The sequence below is a fragment of the Eptatretus burgeri genome, chromosome 17 (assembly GCF_056783735.1).
Source record: "Eptatretus burgeri isolate ZD-2024b chromosome 17, Ebu_testis_v1, whole genome shotgun sequence".
In the NCBI taxonomy this organism is placed as follows: domain Eukaryota; kingdom Metazoa; phylum Chordata; class Myxini; order Myxiniformes; family Myxinidae; genus Eptatretus; species Eptatretus burgeri.
In genome coordinates, this window is record NC_140977.1 from 59,072,784 (window position 1) to 59,078,783 (window position 6,000).

General features: G+C 55.8%; 1 protein-coding gene across 10 annotated transcripts in view; it reads right to left on the reverse strand.

The window, feature by feature from the left end:
- LOC147010249 (acetylcholine receptor subunit delta-like) overlaps positions 1-6,000 on the reverse strand; it is a 114,212-nt gene that overhangs the window by 44,956 nt on the left and 63,256 nt on the right. The window lies entirely within an intron of this gene.

A 6,000-nucleotide genomic window follows, 5' to 3' on the forward strand; every position in this document is an offset into this window, starting at 1 on the left:
TCGTGACCCTCTCGGACTAACGCCGGGAACCAGTCACGGGTGGACCTTTCGGTCTCACCGCGATCGAGCCAATCAGCCCCCGCGTGGGATAGGGTTGCTCGCCAAATTCGAACTACCTAAGTACCCACGCGGAGGGTAGACCGGGCGATCGCACCTCGCCGCAGGTCGACTTCGGACACGGGCCATAGCGACCCGTTCCGTACTATCAGAATAACCGAGCGGTGTTATCGTCGACCTCGACGGTTCGATTAATTATCGGGCGTATTCAGCCCACTACCAACCCTTTACGTGAAGCAAGATGGGGATTCAATGGAGGAAAAGACGAAGCGAAGCGGGAAACAGTTCAACAATAAAGCACATTTATTCGCGACGAACGGAAAGCACACAAATACAATTCCACCAAATGCACACAAAAAGAAAACACAATTCCATTTACACAAAAAAGAAAACATAAAAGTGAAAACACAGTGCAGAGCTAATACCGACTACCGAGCACACGGCAACACTTATACAATTCTACTTCACAGACGGCGCCGACAACACATACCCAAAACCAAGGAAAAGAAATACCCTCAAGAATGAGGTAGGCCTGGGGCCGAGACCTGGTCGGGCCTACCCGTCTGGTGATGAGACGCGGAGCGGCGATGGCCCGCAACCCGCGGGCCTCGTGGACAGTGCCTGGCAGGGGGTGGGAACGGGGCCCCTTGGTGGCACTATCTCAGCGCGGGGGAAAACAGGAGGGGGTTGCTGATGCTCGGGGTATGGAGGATCTTTTTATATGCGCGACGAGCGTCTCCACCTCGGCCAGGTCGCGCTGCCGGCCTCCCTCGGGCGCGCAGCTCCTTGCACGACGCGAGCACCCTTCGTCTGACTCGCCGCCTCTCCACAGCTCGTCCCCTCCGTTCCGACTCTCCTTCGCCTCGTTCCGACCTTTACGACTCCCTTCTTCCTCGTTCCGACTTCTTACTCCTCTTTTACTGACGAACACCGTCCTTTTATCCCCCCGTAACTTCGCCTTTGACCCCCTCCCTTTGACCTTTCAACTCGCTCCCCATTGGCCCGACAAAAAGTGGGCGTGAAGGCTTTTTGATCCACAAATTTGCATATATCGATCGCCCTGGGGCGGGGCCCGCCCTCGCTCACCGATTGCACGGCAAAAAGTGGGCGTGTGTCGTTTTGGATCCGTTTTTGAAGCAGAAAATCCGTGATTTTGTACACGCTGTTCAACGTGCGCCCTACACGAGTCCAGCATCGGTGCCCATGAGTGGCGCGAGATGACGGTGATGCGATGGTGGCGAGTTGTGACGGTAAAGGTCGTGGCGGTTGTGGTGAAGCGGTGGTTGTGGTCGGTGGTTGATGTTGTGGTTGTGATCATGGCGGTTGGTCCAAAATAAAGATAGTAAAAGAAAAACGGCTATCCTGAAGAGTCGCAGCACGTATAAATGACATGTATTCCCACTAGACAACGGGTTTGGGCCTAACTACACATGCACTTACCGAGATACCTCACCTAAGGGACCTGAATGGTGGTTTGCGAATCTGGTAACCACAACACTACCCCTTCCCTTTTACAGACTCGTCCCGAGTCGTCAAATTTTCGTGTGCCATCATGTGTAGTTTTCCCTAGTACATTTTACCTACGGATCCCTGAGTGCGACATTCATGGTATTCGTGTCCCCCAAAATAAATAACCTGAGGGCTGCGTAACTATCTAAACAAACTCACTCACACGGACGACTTAAATAAAATTGCCGGCGCTAAGACATACATGCCGGGGGCGCACTCATATTTAGAGTACATCTTAACCTTAACTTACAAATTTTACACTAAACCATGGCCCAGGATCATTGAACTCTGCAAAAGAAAGCAGTTAGCAGGGAGCCAGGCTGCCCACATGCAGTCTCTGACTCAAACAATGCAGGTGACAGGGAACGTGGCTGGCTGCTCACACGCAGTCCAAGGCCTTCCCTTTTGAACTGAACTCAGTGAACCACAACGGTGCTTGGGCTGCACAACGCAGTCTCCATGCCAGCTCAAGTGGCACACGCCATGAGCACAACGAATGGATGCATGAACGGTTTGAACTGAATGCAGTGAACCACAACGGTGCATGGGCTGCACAACGCAGTCCCCGTGCCAGCTCAAAGTGGCACACGCAATGAGCACAACGAATGAATGGATGAATGGATGGACGCAAACACGGTGCACGGGCCGCCACTGCAGGCCCGTGTTGTAGCTGCCAACAGGGCAGTTCTCGCAGCTTGCAAACTGTTGCCTTGATCCTGGCGCACATGGAAATGAACAGGGGGGGCAAAGCAAAATTGAACGGGGCTGGTGAACAGGGGCAGTGGGCATGGCATGGCAAAGGTGAGCAGGCAAACACAGCCCGCCGAAGAAGGCCGTTGCAGGCAAACACAGCCGGCAGATGAACTGGCCGGCACAGGCCTCGCAGAAAAACAGCCAGCAGATGAACTGGCCGGCACAGGCCTTGCAGCACACAGCTGCCGATGAACTTGGCCGGCCTCCGCCCTGAAGCAAAACACGGCCAGCCGATGAAGTTGGCCAGCCTTTGCCGTTCAGTGGAGGTTGGTGGAGGGAGTGCGGTGGTGCTGGCCACTTGGAAGGCGGGCTCGGACCTACATACCTGTCTCCCTCCCAACCTATCGCCTTTGCCTGTCACTGTACATACCCACTCCCTTAATTTGTCAAACCCCAATTTAGCCCCAACTTAATTTTTTTCTGTTGTTTTTATGTTTACTCCCCCACTATAAATCGTCCCCTAACCCCCTTTATCGTCCTTGTTCGGCTAACCTATTCTGTCACCTAGCCTACTTCCCCGGAGGGGAACAAGGGAGAGCTAACGTCCTGTGTCGAGGCCCAACTCAAGCCTCAGAATGGCCTCCCCAGAGTTCGGCGATCTATAACCAAAGTGGGTCCAGCGGCCCACAACGACAGCGAGGGGATGGATGGTGCGGAGGGGTACATCTCCTAATCTATCCTAACCATTTAACTGTTAAACTACCCCGGGGCTTTCAACAAGCGCCTCTCGCTTAAACTATTGGTTCTAACAACCCAGATTCCCGTCGCCTGTGTTGGTGTCCTTACAATTTCGGGCCTCGCCCCCCAATTTTCTCTCCGTGCCCTCACACGGTCTCCTGGCTGGGACACGTGGCTCCCTTTGGCAGGCACGACCCTCTGCCGATTCTCCCGCTATGGCACCCCCGGGCACTACACTGCCTCCGAGCCTACCAGCTCCCTAACACCGGGAGTGCCCCCCATGGCACCTCCCCTGAAACGCACACGTGGCAGGCCGGCCTCCGGGCCCCTTTCCGAGGGTCACCCGTGCCCACTGCACTGCCCACGCGGATGGCGCCCGGGCCCCCCGCACCAAGCAGGCGCACCCGTGCCCACTACTCTATCCCGGCCCCCATGGGCCCTTGGCCTACCGCGGCCGACTAGCCTGGTGCCCGGGGTACCCACTCAGCGATACTCACCTTTCGCAGCCACGCTCCCAAGCCCGTCAACAGGGCTCCTGCACCCCTCCAAATGGGTCTCGAGCCTACTTTCCCACCAACAACAAAAACGACCTCCATTTTTCAATTTGACTAACCCCTAACTCACTTTACTCTGACCCCGGGGTCCCTTGAGGCGGGAGTCACTCCTCCCCCAATCACTCATCGCACATGCATTCCCCATTCACTCCACACACACAGACCCGCTGGCCTCACTCACTCAACAAGTACTCACCTCACAACTCACCAACTCTTCAACACTCACCACTGAAGTCTGCCATCCTCCTAACTATCTCCCCTAACTAACTCGTGCTCCCACGTCGTCCCTTAAACTACAGCACGTTCCTTTTAACACTACGTAGCTAAACTACGTCAACTCTACACACTCAAAGTCTGTCTCTGTTCCAAATCATCAAAAATCATTTCCCATTTTCCCATCCTAAATCTGGCTACAATCCCTCTAACTAATCCATTCCACGGACTCCATGAGGACTTACCCCTGCCCCATGGAGTCGGTCTAGCTAAGCTAACCCTTCCCCCTAACTAGTTTCCATCCTGTGCCCAGGTCAAGGGGGGTCTTTCACCCCTTGCCCAGGAATCCTGTACACCCGAAAGTGAGGCTTGCTTTTTCTTTTTTTTTTTTCCATGCGCAGCACCTGCGCGGCAACTCAGAGCTCGCGCACTTTGCACCTGCCCGTGACGTCATGCAGCTGCACGTGTTCCTCGTCCCTCCTTGGACGCTACCATCCGGCAGAGATGCCCCTCCTGCCGGATTCCAACCACACGTGCAGCCATGACGTCACCGTGCGCATAAAAAAAAAAAAAAACACAAGCCACACGTCTCGAGGGGTTCCCCACGCGAACACATGTGCTTTGCCCGTTGGAGCTTAACACACACGATCGCGTGGAGAACCCGTCCGGTCCAAATCCATTTACCTGCCTAACTTTGTCCGTCCGCGGGATCGGCAAATCCACCGCGTGCGTTTCCGGACCGGGACTTCACTCTCGCAAGCGAGCACGTGGTGGTCTCGTGCGTTGCACAGCACGAACCGCGTGCTCACTGCTGGGTGAACCCGGCACGGTCCTCGAAACAACTACAGCCGCTACTCGGCTTTCGTTTCTCCCATGTCGCCGTCTCCGTCTCCATTCCACACACGCATACCTGCGTGTTCCCACAGCTTACACAGTCCACACCATCACATTCACACGGGGAGACGCGGCTGCGTGCTCCCGCATGCCAACCGACATCTCCCTCTCATACCGCTCTCTCACACACACGGTCTCCCTGGCACACAACGACCTTGCACACGGCCGTTCACTCACGCGTGCCTCACTACTCACACAAACCATACTACTCACACGTGGTGCTCCATTCACTCGCGCGGGGGCACTCACCCGCGGTGCCTCACCCACGTACGCGAGGGCACTCAACCGCTGTGCCTCATCCACACACCGTGCCTCACTCATACACGCGGGGGCACTCACCCGCGGTACCTCACTCATACACACGGCGACACTCACACACGCGGTCTCTTCCACACAACGTCCCTCACTCATACACGCGGGGGCACTCAACCGCGGTGCCTCATCCACACACGCGGGGGCACTAACCCGCGGTGCCTCACTCACACTGGCCGTTTTGGGAAGCACGCACCCTGGCACAATCGCCACCTCACCATTCACACACGGGGTCGCTTCCACACACGGGGACGCACTCACACCTTGCACCACACACACAGGGACAACCACACTGGGGATTTGTGTCCCCACAAGGGTCTCCGGGGCCTCTATACCCCCCAAGCTCTCCGTGCACCCGTCCACAGCACTCGTCCCCTCAACCTCGCAAAACACGACCGAACTCACCTGGTCGTGACTCGCCTCAAGGGGGCATACTCCCTCCCCTCGTTCCTGGAGGAGGCCATCCCGCTGCTCGCACCGGGTCCCTACACGCTCCGCGAGCTCACCCCCATTATCCTCCACTACCTCCGTGTGTGCGTGCGCGTCACTTACCCCGTCTTCATCGTGTAGTCTTCCCTCTATTTTTTCTGTCTCCCGTGTCTCTGCCAACTCTTCACCCTTTACCTCCCTTGTCTCAACTATTATTTCTGTTGTCGTCACCTCGTGTCTCGTCTCACACGTTTTGGTCTCCCCATTTAATTTTTCCCTCTTGGTCACCGTCACGACCCTCGCCCAACACGTTCCACGAATTATTTTTTCACCCGCCTCCACCGCAGGCCTGTCAGCCGTTGCACCCCCATCCAGCTCGTTTGCTCCCACACGTGGAGTCGCCATTTTTATCTCCCCGGTCACGGCCTTCATGCCCGCCTGCAGGCTTCGGCCCATGTTCTGCGTCTCACCCCGCAGCTTTTTCATTTCTTCCCTCATTTGCTGTGTATTCGCATCCATCGTCGTTTTCACTTCATTTGTATTTGTATCCATCTTTTCGTTCATTTGTTTGTTCATGCCTTTCATTTCGTTTTTCATTTCA